This window comes from Arachis duranensis, chromosome 5, assembly GCF_000817695.3.
Source record: "Arachis duranensis cultivar V14167 chromosome 5, aradu.V14167.gnm2.J7QH, whole genome shotgun sequence".
Lineage (NCBI taxonomy): Eukaryota > Viridiplantae > Streptophyta > Magnoliopsida > Fabales > Fabaceae > Arachis > Arachis duranensis.
This window is the reverse complement of record NC_029776.3, coordinates 9177820-9196355: the sequence shown is the minus strand read 5'-3', so window position 1 is coordinate 9196355 and position 18536 is coordinate 9177820. Positions and strand designations below refer to the sequence as shown.

At 30.3% G+C, this 18536-nt stretch overlaps 1 pseudogene; it reads left to right on the top strand.

Moving 5' to 3' along the window:
* Nucleotides 1–15002: 15002 nt before the first annotated feature.
* On the top strand, nt 15003–16243 carry LOC107487818 (uncharacterized; annotated as a pseudogene).
* Nucleotides 16244–18536: the final 2293 nt, after the last annotated feature.

The following is an 18536-nucleotide window of genomic DNA, read 5'->3' as shown; positions in this document are numbered from 1 at the left end:
AAGCGTACCTGAATTCATAAACATGAATTATGATTGGAAGATTTTGGATCTTGTGGTTCTTTCGATCTTTCTCAACCAAAGCCTTCTGTATTCCTAGGTGGCTGAACTGTAACTCTTTTGATGGGGAAAGAGCAACAAAGGCGACTTTGGTATATTGGGACCGAAACCCTGAAGGTCTATTTATATTTGAGCATGGCACCCATTAAACCCTAAATCCTAAATAAAATAGTATCTAAAGTCCAAAAGATAATATATCTAAAATCTAAAAGATAATTATCTAAGGAACAAAAGATAATATCCGGTTTTATTCTCATTTAATTCCAAATCAAAAGTAATAATGACTTATTCAATTAGCATTTATAACAATAAATGAGATCATCATTATATAAGTCATTTAATTTGAAATAGCATCATTTGTGATTATAATTGATATATGTATTGCCCACAAATAAGTTAGGAAATTAAATAATTTCCTAACAATCTCCCACTTGGGCTATACATATATTCTTTCTTGACATAATCACATTTTATAAACTTTATGCGCGCATCTGAATGCTATTTCTTTCATTACTTTAACAATCTGGTCCGTCTCATACATTAGATATGGAACTACCGCAGCTTTTATCACATTAAATGCCGTGACTAAACCACGCCAATCACCATCCTAATATACTTAACGACATAGATCAAATTTGGATGAGTAATATGGAAATTACATGCCAAGTGATCTCATGCATGTCTATTTCCAGCTGGTCCAACTTTATTGAGATCAAACACAATACAAATATTGTAAAATGAACATTTCATATAACATGAAATAAACCATCAACTTAATTCTGCAGAAAAATAACTCAATATCTGTTATAGGACATATAGCATGAAATAAACTCCCACTAAACCAAGGCATCATAAATATTGACACCCATCCGAGCAGTGTGCTCATGAAAAACTTTAGGGTTCAATCCTTTGGTAATGGGTCTGCTAGCATATACTCTGTTTCCATATGTCCTATGGAAATCTGTTTTTCTTAAACTTTCTCCTTGACAACTAAGAAGCTTGATGTCTATATGCTTCGATTTTGTCAAGCTCTTATTGTTATTGGAGTATAGTACTTACTGACTTATTGTCACAAAATATCTTTAATGGCCCTTTCAATGTCATAGTTTCGCAACCATATGCCATTCAATCGGAATCAGAGTACCTAATGATCTCCAAATTTTCTGATCTCCGATAAATAAGCATGTAATCATTTGTTCTCTTTAAACAACGCATTACGCATTTTAACAGCTATCCAATGATCGATATCTGGATTGCTCAAGTATCCACCTAACACTCCCACTATAAATGATATATCAGGACGTATGTAGACTTGAGCATACATTAAGTTTCCTAGTGCTAATGCATAAGGTTTATCATGCATTGATGTCCTCTCAAGATCATTTTTAGGGCATTGCTTGAGATTGAACTTGTCTCCTTTAATTACGGGTGTGTCTGTTGGTCTACATCTTTCCATGACTTATCTACTTAAAATCTTTTGATATAGTTCTTTTGTGATAATCCAAGAATACCTTGAGAGTGATCTCTTAGTATCTCGATTTCTAATACAAAAGAGGCATCACCAAGATCTTTCATTTCGAATTTGTTCGATAGAAATTTATTAGTTTCATGCAACGAGCCTATATCATTACTAGCAAGTAGAATGTCATCAACATATGAGACCAAAATATGCATTTACTCCCACTGAACTTAAGGTATACACACTCATCTATGATATTTACCTCAAAACCATGAGGTAATGACTTAATGCACTTGTGATACCATTAATGAGAAACTTGTTTGAGACCATAGATGGATTTTCTCTTTTCTCTATTGGATCTCCTTAATGACACTTCTTGAGGTTGTTGAGCTTTCTATATGGGTTGGAATTAAGGAGGATTCTCATTATTTTCCTGTACTGTAGCAGCATCTTGAGCAACAACAATATTCTCATTGTTCTCTTGTACTGTAACTGGATCTACAGTAGGATTCTCATTGTGCTCTTGTACTATAAATGTATCTTGAACAATAATAGGCACAAATACCTGATCATTTCCAGTTATAGAATCCTCATCAAAAGCTACATTCCTAATATTTCCTTCCCCCCAAACTCAACATCCTCAAGAAATCTCGCATTTTCCGTTTCAAAAAATAGACCTTGATGCAGGATTGTAAAACTTGTACCCTCGTGAGCGTTCAGCGTAACCAACAAATTAGCAACTAATTGTCCTTGAGTCCAATTTTCTTTCATGTGGCCTATAAGGTCGCGCCTCAACTAGACATCCCCAAATATGCAAATGCTTTATACTGGGCCTTTTTCTAGTCCAAATTTCATATGGGTTTTGTTAACTGCTTTGCTTGGCACCCTATTAAGGATGTATATTGCGGTCTTTAAGGCTTCTCCTCAGAGTGATTCAGGCAAGAAAGAATAACTAATCATACTTCTCACCATGTCCTTAAGAGTTCGGTTCCTTCGTTCTGCAACACCATTCATGCTAGGTTTGCCTGGCATGGTGTATTGCGGAACAATACCACACTCCTCTAGGAAAAGAGCAAAAGGCCCGGGACGTTGCTCACCTGAACCGTCATATCTTATATAGTATTCACCACCACGATCAGATTTGACAGCTTTAATTTTCTTTCCAAGTTGAAGTTCAACTTCAGCTTTGAAAGACTTGAAAACATCCAAGGCTTGGGACTTTTCATGAATTAAAATATATATCCATAACGAGAGTAATCATCTATGAACGTAATAAAGTACCGTTGTCCATTCCAAGAGACAGTAGGGAATTGGCCACATATATCGGTATGTATCACTTCTAAGACATCTTTAACTCTTATTAGTTCTAAGACATCTTTAGCTCTCTCGGCACCTAATTTCCTTTCATTTGTCCTTTTCCCCCTTTATGCACTCAATGCAGACTTCAAAGTCCGCCAATTTTAGGGGTCCAAGAATTCCATCCGACACGAGCCCCTGAATTCTCTGTTTAGAGATGTGGCCTAGGCGTTTGTGCCATAACGATGCCAAATTCTCATTTAGTTTTTTGTTTTGTACCCATTTGCAGTATTTCATTATTATAGGAATTTAAGTTAAGCCTATATAGATTATCCACCAAATGACTAGAGCAAATATTATTCGAATTATAAAAGAGACTGACTTTGTTGTCTCCGAATGAACAAAAATAACCTGATTTGTCCAAACGAGAAACAGAAACCAAATTTCGTCTAAATGACGGGAAACAGAAACCAAATTTCGTCTAAATGACGGTACATAAAATGTCTCTAATAAATCCAAATAAAATCCACTCGTGGAACATAATCTAAAGGTTCCTATAGCTTCGACTGCAACTATATTGCCGTCTGCCACGTAGATGTATCTTTCAACATCACTTGGCGGTCGGCTCCACAGGCAACCCTGCATAGTCACACTTACATGAGTAGTAGCAGCAGAATCTACCCACCAAGTATCAACAGGTGCATAACTTAAACTAGCCTCAGAACAAACGAAAGTGAGAATTATACCATTCTTCACACGCCAAGTGGCATATTTGGTACAATCCTTCTTCATGTGTCCCACCTTCTTACAGAAGAAACAGGTTGAAACTTGATCCTGTTTCTTAGCCTTTTCTGCTGAGAAGGCGCATCCGCAGTAGTATCACGCTTTCTTTTATACTGAGAAGATAAAGCCATGTGAGCACTGAATTTCTTAGTAAAGAATTTCTCAACATTCTTTAGGAACTGTTTGGCATTTTTCAAAGAATTTCTCAACATCCTTTAGGAACTGTTTGACATCTTTATCCTCAGTAATTGAGCCCCGAAACGCCTTAGGAATTGAGCGTTTCATGATCATAATGCTCATTCAATTGGATTTCTCCCACTTCTCTATTTTAACCTCATTGAGGTTTTCCGGAGTGGAAGTGGGTTTCTCCTCTCGAAGAGCTGTATCAAATATTGTCAAAATTCCTGTCACACATTAAGCCTTTCTTTGGACCGACTTAATGCGCACATGAAAACTTAAACTTCGCAACCTATTTATTACCGCATATATTTTCTATTAATTGGCCAAACAATAACCTTCCTTTGGGCCGATTATTGACTGCATAATTAATAGAAAATAAACAAAAGTGTGCAATGCTTATTATTTGGCCAAACAATAAACTTTCTTTGGGCCGATTATTGTTTGCATAAATAATAAACATTACTTTATTCTTAATGTGTTACCCAAACATGTATTTACTATTAATATGTGTATGTAATTCGGCCAAATATAGACCTTCCTATGGGATGACCAATATTCGCATGAATTACATATCACCATATTCCTAATGTTTTGAATAAATCAATTTTCACAAAAGAGGCTACTTTGGCAGCATAATGTTCAATCAATTTATTCCAAAACCAAATCTTTATAATGGATGGATATAATAATCCAAATTGTTACTAGTTTCCTTATGTAACAACAAAAAATATTTAAATTCTAAAAGAAATTAAATTTTAATAGTGTCTTTTCAGACCTTAAAAAAAATATGATTATTAATTTTCATAAGTATCAATTTTATATATATATAAATATATATATAAACTAAACGTGCTCGGCATACACTATAAGCACGCAATAATATACATATATATACGTATCGAAATAATAATAATAATATATATGTATAATAAATTACCAACAGTATATATATATGTATGCGTAACGTGTGATACATGCATATAAAAGCAATCCAAAACGGTATGGAAGGAATACGTTTCATATGTAAAGCATATATACGTATTGATGCACACACAATCAGAAATAATTTTATTAAGTGTGCAATATAATGTAAACAACGCATATGTATATATATTGATCCAATAAAATCAAATATTTTTGATGACTAAATTATGGATGGCTCTGATACCACTTGTTGGAATAATTAATTTTCAACAACCCAGATCATCCATATTGAATCACCAAAAATATAACATAATGCGGAAGCGTACCTGAATTCATAAACATAAATTATGATTGGAAGAGTTTGGATCTTGTGGTTCTTTCGATCTTCCTCAACCAAAGTCTTCTGTATTCCTAGGTGGCTGAACTGCAACTCTTTTGATGGGGAAAGAGCAACAAAGGCGACTTTGGTATATTGGGGACCGAAACCCTGAAAGTCTATTTATATTTGAGCATGACACCCATTAAACCCTTAAGCCCAAATAAAATAGTATCTAAAGCCCAAAAGATAATATATCTAAAATACAAAAAGATAATTATCTAAGGAACAAAAGATAATATCCGGTTTTATTCTCATTTAATTCCAAATCAAAAGTAATAATGACTTATTCAATTAGCATTTATAACAATAAATGAGATCATCATTATATAAGTCATTTAATTTGAAATAGCATCATTTGTGATTATAATTGATATATGTATTGCCCACAAATAAGTTAGGAAATTAAATAATTTCCTAACAATCTCCCACTTGGGCTATACATATATTCTTTCTTATGTATCATCCATTATTAGAAAAAACTTGCATGAACTTAAATTGAGCTTAGGATAATTTTGTGGTGATAATATTCATGTAACAAACGTAGTCATGTGTAAAGGTAGTAGGCAGGCACAAGGGCACGGCGTTGAAATAAAGAGGGAGGGAAGATATCTATCATAGAAAGACCTAACGCACCGTTCCTTCATCAAAGGCACATGACTTGTTTGTTCGTTAGCACTTAACACATACATTCATATTTGATGGTGTAGATTAGACTGTACCTATACGGCATACCACAGTCCAATTATGCGGCGTCCACACACCCACATGACTAACATGGCCCACCACCTCCGACCCCTACATCTCTACCCCCTCCCTCCTAGCTCTACTTACACTATATTTAGTTTGCTAGAAAATGAATGAAAAAAAAAGAAAAAAAATAGATAAAAAATAATTTTTTTGTTATAAAAAAAAATAAAAAATAAAAAGAAAATTTTTTTCTTCACAAATAAAAACTTTTTTTATTTATTTTTTATTCATCCAAACAACACACAAATAACTTAATTTTTTTATTTTCTTTTTTTTTATTTTCTTTATAACATCCAAATAAAGTGTTAGAACTAAACAATAACACAATCAAAATAAAACTATGATTTTTAGTGGTTTTTTCTTCTAAAAAATAAAGAGTTACTGTATATAAGAGTATATGGTAGGTGGATCTGTGAGTTGAGACTTGAGAGTGTGGGTATGATGTTTAATATTATTGTTAGTGGATGAGGGAGGGGCCTTGCTGGTCATTTTATATTTTGGTAAGAAACCGAAACCGAAAGTGAAAATGGAGAAACAAGAAGACCAGTCAAAGCAAGTTGCAACCCACATGCAAATTCGCTGTGGGAGATAGAGATGCTAGCATGAGGCAGAAACACCCTCCCAAAGTGGGTCCCACAATTCGAGCATCTCCATTATTGCCAATTGGTTGGTTTCAACAAATATACAACAATTCCATAATTGCATCATCACAAGACCATTTTTTGCATCCCTTACACTCAATATGTAGCACATAGGACATAGGACATGGATACTAATTAAATTTATCTTATTTTTTCATATTTTTATCTTCGAAAACTGTTACCATTATGTAAAATCTTCTTTAACTAATGGGGCTTAATTATCTTTTGCTTAAATAAACTTAATTTCTCTAGTTAAACATAAAAAACTCCTTCCATAATATCAAATTGAGAATTATACAAGGAACCAAGTTATCAAAGGGTTTTTCTTTATTTCGTTTATTTTAAAATAAATGTTTTAATTTTATTAGATATTCAAAATTAATTTCTTTAAGGATAACTCATGTGTAAATATATTAATTAATATCTTAATGTATGAAAAATGGCACTAATTAGGGGGTTTGTTATTGAACCAAACCGAATTTTACTACAATTAATTTAAAAATGAGTTTTTTTGTTCAGTTCGATTTAATTATCGGTTGTTAAGAATGATAATAATATCTAAATTTGTGGATACCCACTCTATTCCTACTCGCTTAGAGGCTGATACAGAGATGACAACGGATCCCATGTCCTCCCGCTCCCACCCTCCTTCAAAACTGGTCCCCGTCCCCATGATAAGTAACGGAATCTCGTATCCATCAGGCACCGAAGTCTCCGCAGATTTTTATAAAAAATAATAAAAATTGAAAAAATATAAAAAAAAACAGAAAAAATAGAAAAAAATAAAGATCATTCTCAATTGTTATTACAAACATATTTTTTTATTGTCTCCAAATACTCAAAGAGTAATAAACAACAAATATCTCTACTAAATATATTTATAAAATATTTAAACAACCAAACATATTCAAAAACTAAAATACATAATTCTCAAGCTTTCTTTCATCTTGTGATGGTAGTGATACTAAATTCTTATTTATTTGAATCCTACATCGAACAAAAAATTACAAATCACAGGAATCATTAAATTTCAAAAAAATCACAAAATTCAAATCACATAAATCATAAAAATATAAATTGTAATCAACAGAATCAAAATGAGGAATAATCAGAGTCATAAAAATATAAATTGTAATCAACAGAACTAAAATGAGGAATAATTAGAGTCAGAAATAATACTATAATAATTAACAAGTTCTTTAAAATAAATTAAAATTAACAAGTTCTTTAAAACATGTTAAAATAAATCATAACAAGTTCTTCAAAGCAAATTATTAAGTTCTTCAAAATAAATTAACATTAACAAGTTTTTCAAAGCAAATTAAGACAAATCAGAACAAGTTCTTCAAAGCAAAATAAAATTAACAAGTTCTTCAAAGCAAATTAAAATAAATCAGCACAAGTTCTTTAAAGCAAATTAACAAGTTCTTCAAAGCAAATTAAGATAAATGAGAACAAAATTCTTCAAAACAAATTAAAATTAACAAATTCTTTAAAGCAAATTAAGATAAATCAGAACAAGTTCTTCAAGGTAAATTAACAAGTTTTTCAAAGCAAATAAAATTAACAAATTCTTTAAAGCAAATTAAAATTACAGAGATGATATGATAGATGAACCCTAAAATCACAACTGAAGAAATTTAAATGGCAGTTCACAAAACTTACTAGGAGGAAGAGCAGTTGAACTGACGATGAAGATTGGGGACAAGGCGGAGAGGCGAAGACGCGGAGAGGCGAAGAGGTGAAGATTAGCGAAGAGGCTCTGTAGCAACGTTGCTACCTCGGCTGGGTCAGACGGCAACGAAGATGTTATCTTCTGCTGGGTTAGGCGGAGACAGCGATGTTCTCCTTGGCTGGCCGAATGCGACGACGATGTTGCGATTGCAAATGGGATGACTGATGAGACTTAGACACGCGAGGAGAAGATAGAAGCTTCGTGTTGGCAGCAGTGAGGGGGTAGGAGATGGCGGACAGCAGTGGTGATTGGTAGTGATAAAAGAGAGGAGAGAAGTGGAGAAGAGAGGGAGAATGAGCTTCAGAGTTCAGAATGAACGAGTGTGAGTGACGGCTAGGGTTGAAAATTTGGAATTTTCAACTCCTCAATTATATATATATATGGCAGGGATATTACTGTCTTTTTATATATACGGGGATTATATGATTCCCACCTCGTGGGAACCTCTATTCCCATTTTGTCCTGTATAATAAATAGGTCCTCGTTACTTGTTGTCCCATCCCGTGGGTACAAAATCTCTCCATTTGCGCCTCCAACGAATAAATTTTTACGGGTACTTGTTTCATTGGAAATTTTTGCCATCTTTAAACGGATATTACCCGTTTTGATGTAGAATGGATTTTTAACAGAACAATATCAAATTTAGATAATAACACACCTAGAAATGGAATGAAAAGGTTCAACTTTATACTATTTGCTTGTGTCTTCATCCGAAGCTAAGCTGGCTGCAGATTTGATTTTAGAGAGGCTAGCATTTCATCTCTCTTTTAAAGTTATTCCTATATAGCTAGAGTATTAGTCATCATAAGCTCATAATAGATGAGGATAGAAGGGTCTCTGCTGAAAACTGCCTTGAATGGTGATATGCCAATCGTCGAGTGATAGGAGGAATTAACTAAAGGCTGCCTAATAAGCAGCTAATGATACCAATCACACGAATTCTCCAAGATGTAACATCATGGGTACATTTTCAAGCATTGATTTAAATTTTTTGTCCGCCCATTCGATTTGAATATTGTAATTTTAAATTATGAAACCTAAAAATATTGTAAGTCAAATTAGTTTTAATTGTTTTTTTTTTATGAAAGACAAAGAAGCTCTACATACTTGGTGAATCATACAATAATAAAAATATTAAACAACTCATATGTTATTTTTGGTATAGTCATCAATAACACGAATTATTTTTTCACCATTTCTTTGAACTACAAAACCATCTAGTAATGCATTGCATCACTATCGTTGTCTTATTCTGGAAAATAAATTTATTTCTACACGACCAAATATTCCATATAACTGAAAAGAACCTCACTAACTATATTTTAAGATCGTCTTTTTTTCATGGACAACGTCTTCCAACTCTCAAAATGTTCTCTTATAGACCCGGGATGTACCATGCCCGACCCATATGGGAGATCCACACACACCATATCTGCCAAGCAAACTCACACGTAACAAACAAGTGTTGGACAGATTTAACTTCCTTGTTGCACATCACACAAACATTGTCATTCTAAGCAATTATGCCAAATCTACTCAAGCGATCTTTTGTATTAACTCGACCTACTAGCACAAACCAATTAAACAACTCAACTCTAGGGAGAACTAGTCATTTTTAGATACCATTTGGGAACTTGTAGTTAAGGATATCATCCATCACAGTCTGTTCCTGCAAAATCTGCACAAATGAGTTAGTAGTATAAACACCTTCCTTGTCAAACTTTCACACCACTATATCTTGTACATCTGCTATCAATTTCACAGCGTGCAAGGTATCAAGCATTTGATCATATTGTCAATCTCTCATTGGCCGAGTTCCCTCCTCCATTGGAAGTTCCACACCCACTCTATCCCATCCTAATACCCACACAGTCCCCAATTACGAATTCTTTGTTATTTGAAACCAAGAAAAATTTCGGAAAGGAGTCTTTCAACTTTTCTAACTGTAGCCATGTATCCTCCTAGAATCTGGTTGATCTACCATCACCTACTTTCATAGCAAGACCATCAATCATCTTCTATCTGACAAATTGCTCTTTTATTTGCAGGTTACATATTTCATTTCATGGACCCCTTTTTGCAGGTAAAGTTTGAGTAGACAATAACTGGTTATGATTCAGATTATTACATGAACACACAATTTTCTTTCACAGTGGATATCAGATTGTCAATCTTCTTACATAATTGTTTAAATAATAAAAGGGTTAACTACCAATTTAGTACCAAAAATTTCAACCATTGACAAAACAGTCACGGAAAGATGTTATCGACAAAATATTATTTGAATGATTTGAAAATAAGATAAAAATAACTAATAAATATTATATTTTTTGTAAGTGACAAAAAAAACTTTTGTATTTGACAAATGATTTATACATTGATTTAAACTTTTGAGACAACATTTGAATAAATATTTAGAAAGTCACAAAAAATTTTGGAGCAAAATTTGATATCTAAATTTTTCTTTTGATTTTTCAAAAAAATGTATCATTCACAATAATTTTTTTTTTAAATCTCTTGATATAAAATTACCAAATTTTTAAGATTAAAAAATTTTATTTTTTTAATAATGATTGTAAAATTTTACATCAAAATATGATATCTAAAATTATTTTTTAAATATATATTTAATATATAATTTTTTTGTCGCATTTTAAAATCTTTTAGAGATTTATTTATCGTTAGCATCTTTTATAATTAATTTTGAACAGAATTGATGACATAACATCAAATTATCGCACTTCACCTTTATGTCATCTTATGTTTTACTAACACTACATTCTACTATATTCATCACCACCACTAATCCTTCTCAAATCATCTTCTCTCTCTTTTTATTTATTATTTTTAAATACAAATATATAAAAAAAAATTATAAATTTAAGCACATAAAAAATTAGATGATTGAGTAAACTCTATATGTAATAAATTTACTTAAAATGAATGGATACGAAATTTTAGGAATTTTATATTTCAAAAGAGTTAGTTATATGACTAACAATTTTTTTAATATTTAGCAAACTTTAGATAATAAAAACTAAATTTTAAATTATATATTCTAAATCGTAAATTTTAATTGTATAAAAATAAAATATTAGTTCAAAGCATTAGCTAATATTAATAAAAAGTATTGGATTTTAAGATTTTTTATTTTAAGATAATCACAGATAATATGATTTTTTAATGAATTAAAATAATTATTTATTTTAAAAATATAAATAAAAATATTTTTAATTAGATACATCTATCTTTTTTGTCTGTGACTATGTAGATCGCCTAAAGTTAGATAATCTGCATACTAAGTATGGTGTTTGAGTAAAAAAAATTACTCTTTTTTTATACCATATTTACCTATATTTCGTTCTTTTATATTATATTTAAATATTTTAATATAATTTAAATATTTTAATTTAATTTAGTTTGATTTTGTATTCATAACAATATTACCTAAATAAAATTATATTAATTGACGTATAATTTAAAATAACATAAATATGAAATTTATAATAAATAAAATTTTTAATTACATTATACTACATTAAGTTACAATAATTAGTATGTGAATAGATTATTTGTGGAATTAGGCGACTTGTGTCTCAACAGAAAATAAATGGGTAACTAAAGACGTTTTTATTTGTTTTAAAAAATGAAGAATTATTTTAACTCTTCTTAAAAAAATTTCCTGTTATTATTATTTTTTTAAAAGATAATATTTATTAGTTATCAAATTTTGATAAGAGTGTAACATAGTGCTTTTTTGTATATATATATATATATATGAACTAAGAACATAGCAAAAAGGATAGACATAAAAGGTAATACATCTAATCTTTGTGTCAGGTCGAGTTAAGCTAGTAGATGATTAAAATTTCAATTTGATCTATATTAAAATTATTGGATATAATATTTATATTTTTTTATGTTTAGAAATCTAATTTGTATATTTATAGATTAGATATCGGATATATCCGTAAAATAATAAATATTAAAAAAATTATTTCAAATAAATTTAGAGCATAAAAAATTAAAAAAATTTATATTAAAAAAAGTAAAGTACTAAATTATTCTTCTACGTTTAGGTGTAATTCTATTTTAGTTCTTAAGATTTAAAGTATCCTATTTGAATAAAAAAATTCATTTAGCTTCAATATAACCTTATTGTGAGGTCAAAGTTAAATAATTAATGGAATGTCCTATATGACAGCAGTACAAGAATAAGGACGATAATATGGATAACAAGTACAAACTCCAAAGACACAAATCAACTGTGGATGCATCAATTCATTTATTTATCATTCTCCTTAATTCTATAGAAAATTTTTTATTTAAATTGTAAGAAAAATAATAAATAAATGTATTGATGCATCCACGGTTGATTTTGTGTCTCTGGAACTTGTACTTATTTTCTATATTATCGACTTTGTTTTTGTACTGCTGTTATATAGGACATCTCGTTAATTATTTAACTTTGACCTCACGTTAGAACTACATCGAATCTAAATGAAATTTTTTTTAAATTCAAATAGGACACTTTAAACCTTAAATACCAAAACAAGATTATGCCCAAACATAGAGGACCACTTTAATACTTTACCCTTAAAAAAATTATACAAAATATAAATATAAGATAAAAAAAATATTTCATCACTTAAAATTAAGTAGATATCTTATTAAAAATTATTTTAACAAACGATTTTTATAAAAGAAATTATACTATTAAATAATTATGTATTATTATACTATATGTTAATTTTTTAGAGAATAGAGTATGTGAGATGCACAAAAAAAAATTATATTTCTAAAAGAAAAGCTAAACTCAACTATATATACTATTTACTTATATGTATATTTAATTATTTGTTTATTTATTTATTTATTATGTATTATAGATCTGTAAATTTGTGAGTCGAATATATGAATATAAATATAATATCTGCAATCCAATTCTAATCCAATTCTATAAGAAAGTGGATCAAATCCAATAACTATACAAATTAAATAATATTTACAAATTATGAATCGAATGCGAATAAATTCTGGCAGAAATTCACTTGCAGTCGACTGCAGGTGAAGTTGTTTTTAGATGGTTGACACGTGTTACTCTATGATTTAAAAAAAATCGGTTTATTTTATATAAATGGTTTATTTAAAAAAACCGATTTGAATTGAACCAAACAGTTACTTTTATTCCCCTTTTCTTCGTTTCGCATGTAAAATCCGTTCTCTTTCAATTCCTTTTTCAAAACTAATATGAAACTTTCAATTAGGTATGTTTCTTTTATTTATATTTCTCAATCAAATTTATTATTTCAAATGTATTTCTTAATTTATGTTTTTATTCATTCCTCTGTGAATGATAAAAATTATTTAATAAATACGTACATATTTATGTCATCACATCATTTTGATGTTCAAGATCATAAATGCTAAGATAATTCATGACAATTTCATGTGATGGAAAACAAAAATGTAATTATGGTATAACATAGACTAGTTGATAGCATGAGCATTGTTGAAATTTTGGCATGATCTTTTTCATATTTGTTATATGTCTCTTTAGTTGGTGATGTTATAGTTTATTGTGATGATATGATGGTAGTTTAATTGTATGAGTTAGGTCCTTTTTATTTGGTTGAATTTTTTTTATGGCTATCCTATTCTTGATGGCAATGTCAAAATAAATATTTTCATTAGTTGTTCTTTTTTTTCTCTATTTTTGAATCAATTTTATTTTGAAAAAATTTATTAAAAATTTTTGTTGTAGACAAAATTAATAATATTATGTTCAATTATTTAAGGAGACCAAATTAATATTTTGATTAGATACTTTTGTTTTATTGAAAATAAATTCTAATTTCATTAAAAAATAAATTCTAGTTGATAAGTAAAAACACAAAAACGTGCATGACAACTTAATTTAAAATCTGTTTACAGCTTAATTTAAAAGCAACTAAAAATGTAAGTTATGGGAAACAAAACAAAACTCATCAAGAAAATAGAAACAGAGACACAAAAAAAGGACAGATGATATCATTTATGCCATTTCTATAAAAAAACCGTGAATTTTGTTTCTTTTTCAGAATACTAAATTTTACTTTTTCAAACAATTTGTATACATATATTTGACAAAAATTAAATAAAAAATTTTTTAGATAAATTTAAAGAAAAATTGGTCAATATGAATGAAGAAAAAGAACATATCAAATTCATTTGTTAGGAATTTAGGAATAACACGCATAAAAAATTTAAATTATTTTAAAAGTAGTTATTTGATTTATTCAAACCGGTTTTTTTAAATAAACCATTTATATAAAATAAATCGGTTTTTTAAACCGTACAGTAACACGTGTCAACTATCCAGAAACAACTTCACCTGCAGTCAACTGCAGGTGAGTTTCCACCATAAATTCTACAAATTTACAAATATTATTCAAACTATGTGCACTCCCTATAAGCCATTTTTTACTTGATTCATGGCTTCACTGCGTGTAAAATTATTGTGTTAAAATAGGTCAAAAATAAATTCAAATATGTAATTTTTTAAATTTTAGAATAAAAGATAAATAGGTCTCTAATCTTTTAAAACGCGAACATTTTCGTCTCTCAAGATTGGAAAATACATTTCGATTTCTCATCATGTAAATTTCGTGTATGTCCTTTCGTAAAATTGGTGCTCGAAACGGTAACGGAAATGGTTGAGATGGAAGGGTGGAGAGTGATGTGTCCGTTACTGTTGTTGAAGTGGATGGGAAACAAATTGTTGGAAGACAAATTGATCATTAGTTGTCAAAACGATGTCGTATGCATCCCCCACTTTCATACCCATCATCCCATACCTCTTCTTCTTCTTCTTCTTCCATGGCAGTTTCATCGCGCCCTTTCTTCCTCTCTCGTCTCACAGACCTCTCACTCCACAACCCTCTTCACCCTCCAAAACCTCCACTCCCTTCTCCTCCCATATTCCTCCACCGCCGCCTTCTAACCACCTGTTGCCTCGTCTCTGGCGACGTTGATGGCTTCTTCTCCTCCGACGACCTCGTTTCCACTCGCAAGTCCACCTTCGACTGAGACTTCACCGTCATTGCCAACATGTTCCGTCGAATCGAACCTCTTGATAACTCCGTCATCTCCAAAGGTGTTTCTGACTTCGCCAGAGACTCCATGAAGCAAACCATTTCTACCATGCTAGGGTTACTCCTTTCCGACCAATTCTCTATTACTGTAACTGTTTTCAAGCAACCATTTCACCGTCTTTTTGTCTCTTCAATCATCACTGGGTACGCTAATTTCTACTTCCAATTATTTTCTTTCTATGATTTTCTTGATTAATTTGTAACTTGGATCCATGTATGTTTGTCTTTAGGTTAATTTTGTAACAAAAAAGGGGCAAAATTTGAGTTTTTTTTTTTAGAACTGTTCAAGTTGAATTTATCATGCTCGACTTAGTTGTTCAACTGCCTATAGTTCATTTCACTCTGATTATTATAAGATGATTTGGATGAGTTTTATTTTTTATTGATTTTGTAATGAAAATGGCCCCATTTTACCCTTTTAAGATTGTTGTACTAAGATTTTGGATATATACTACTTCTAGTACTGATCCATTGAGAAATTCTGAGAGCCAGTCGGAATATGGGAGGAGAAGGGAGTGAAGGTTTTAGAAGGTGGAGAGGGTTGTGGAGTGAGAGGTCTGTGAGACGAGAGAGAAAGAAATGACACGATGAAACTGCTATGGAAGAAGAAGAAAAAGAGGTCTAGGATGATGGGCATGAAAGTGGAGGATGCATACGGCGTCGTTTTGGCCATTAAAGACCAATTTGTCCTCCAATAATTTGTTCTCCATCCACTTCAGCAACCGTAACAGACACATAACTCTCCACCCTTCCACCTCAACAATCTCCGTTATCGTTTCGAGCATCAATTCCACAGAAGGACATAATTGTCACGAAAATTATATAGTGAGAGATCGAAATGTATTTTCCAATTTTAAAGGACGAAAATGTCCGCATCTTAAAAAATCAGGATCTATTTGTCTTTTACTCTAGATTTTATTTCAAAATACTTAAAATCTGTTCGTATACAATATATCAAAATTTCGATAAATTAACTGGAACACTTCATAATTTTCCTAAACTAAAAACCTGTAAAAAAAAAATAGTTAGAATCTGTACACAGTTGGAATGTCAGTTCTTAGTCTGCAATGGCATTGGCCTGGCGGCACCCAGCCAAAATCCCAAAGATACTCCCACGCACACCACCTTTGATATATCACTCACTACACCATATAATAATAGGTATGAATAATAATCAAATACAGTGTGGTATTTCCTAATTAATGTATATTTAATAGACTTTATATAATGTAGCACAATCTTAGAAAAAAGCTTAAGATGATGACAATAATATGTTTTTGAACCTTAGTACATGTACGGCCAATTGTTGATTAGTGATGGCCGAGGGACTACTATTGAGTATCGAATTATTCAAGTTGGAAAACTAACCATATGTATATATTGGTATCAATAGACTTTTATATCGATCAAGTGATGGCATGTTCTTTTACCTTCTAAATGCAGTTCTAAATATTTTCGATCTAGTTATTAGTTACGCAAATAGAATTAATCTGATCAATTTAGATAAGTTTATAAGTAATTTTTTTAATTTTTAATTTATAAAAAATTATAACATTAATATTTGATATTTTTATTTTCAAAAATTAATTAAGAACCTAATTACAACGGTAGAAAAGTAGTAATTAAGTAGAGTAGGATGATTGGGAACATGCCCCGTTGTGTTTCCGGTATTTGAGGTTTGGTGTGAGGTGACGTGATGTGAGATATGGACAAACAACGAGATGAGTGGGGCCCAGAGAGCAGGAGGTTACAGTCGGCTCCACACGTGCGACACAGAAATCCATAATAAAGAAAAGAAAGGGGAAACAGCGTGGGTGGGTCTGGGTTTTGGGATGGGAAATGGTGAAAACGCACGGGGGGACCACCTTTGACGTGTCGTGTGCTTCATGGACTTTGTCTCTCTGCGGTCCCCCTTAACCCTTTCTTTCTGCTCTGCCTACACAAGAATCCCATCCATTCTTTTCATGCTCGCACCACACCACACATGATCTGACTCAGTCTCTCCTTGACACTTCTGCCCCCCTATCACTTCATTCCTTTGCATATACTGCAACTGCAACAAAACAAGGGTATGCTCATTTCTCTTTGAGAAAAAAAAACGCAAACAAAGAAGAGAAAAGACAATTAACGTAGATAAAAATGTGTACGAATAAAAAGTGCACGTTATTAAGAGGAATTTAGTTGGACTTGTTTAAAAATTATTTAGTGTGTATTTAGATTATAGTTTATAAATAGGAGTTTGTATAAAATTAATTTTATAAATTTAAATTTTGATAAAAAATAAGTTTGTGTTAAATAATTTATATTTGACAATTTTTATATCAAAATAGATTATAGTAAAATAAATATTATTTGACTTATACTATTTAAAATCATCTTTAGATAAAAAATTATTAAATAATAACACATATAGACAAACAATTCAGTATAATAAAAGTGCTAATAGATTTTTCTCTTATTTATTGATTAATTTTTTATTTAATTTATCTTTTTTAATAGAATCATAATTTATATTATAAAAAAAATTACAATAAAATATCGTATACGAAAATTACAATTATAAAAGAGAATATTAAAAATAATAAAAAATTAAAATTTCCTTTGTAGTGATCGAAATAAATTTAAAATTCTTGATGATGTTTTTTATATAGTATATTTTTAGTATTTTTAGTACTCATTTTTAATATGTTATAATTTTTTACTATTATTATGATTTACTTTTAATTTTTTGTTTAATTTACTTTACCTAATAGGATCAATAAATCATATTATAAAAAAATGATAACAAACATAATACACAAAAATTACAATTATAAAAATGTATAATGTCAAACAAATAGTTTAATAAAAAAATAAAAATAATAAATAATAAAAATAGAGCTAACAAGAATTTTATAAATAATACAATAACATGCATGAAGGATAAAGTTGATAAAAGATAAATAAATGTTTAGTATTTATGACTAAAAATTCGTTAAAAAATACAGAAATTACAAATTATTACTTACTATAAACGTGGTTTTGGTAATAAAATCACTCATGCGTTTATGAAAAAAACTGTCAAACCAAAAGTTAAAACTTTCAAGAAACCTAAACGTACTTCTTCTCTTCTAAAGCGTTTGTCAAACATACCTTTGATATAATTATAGACATATAGATTTTGCATATAAAAAATCAGCATATAGAATGCATGTTGTAATAT